A 378-nucleotide genomic window follows, 5' to 3' on the forward strand; every position below is an offset into this window, starting at 1 on the left:
TAAATAAGTTTTTATTGTTTTGTTACTTGCAAACAATGACTTTCAACCAAGACCACTTAGGTAAATAAGTTTTTATTGTTTTGTTACTTGCAAACAATGACTTTAACTACAATCAATGAGGTTAGTATATTTTTGTTATTTTATTACTACCAAACAATGATTTTAACTACAATCAATGAGGTTAGTATATTTTTGTTATTTTATTACTACCAAACAATGACTTTAACTACGATCAATGGGGTTAGTATATTTTTGTTATTTTGTTACTACCAAACAATGACTTTAACTACGATCAATGAGGTTAGTGTATTTTTGTTATTTTGTTACTACCAAACAATGACTTTAACTACGATCAATGGGGTTAATATATTTTTGTTA

This window comes from Limulus polyphemus, unplaced genomic scaffold, assembly GCF_000517525.1.
Source record: "Limulus polyphemus unplaced genomic scaffold, Limulus_polyphemus-2.1.2 Scaffold5494, whole genome shotgun sequence".
Lineage (NCBI taxonomy): Eukaryota > Metazoa > Arthropoda > Merostomata > Xiphosura > Limulidae > Limulus > Limulus polyphemus.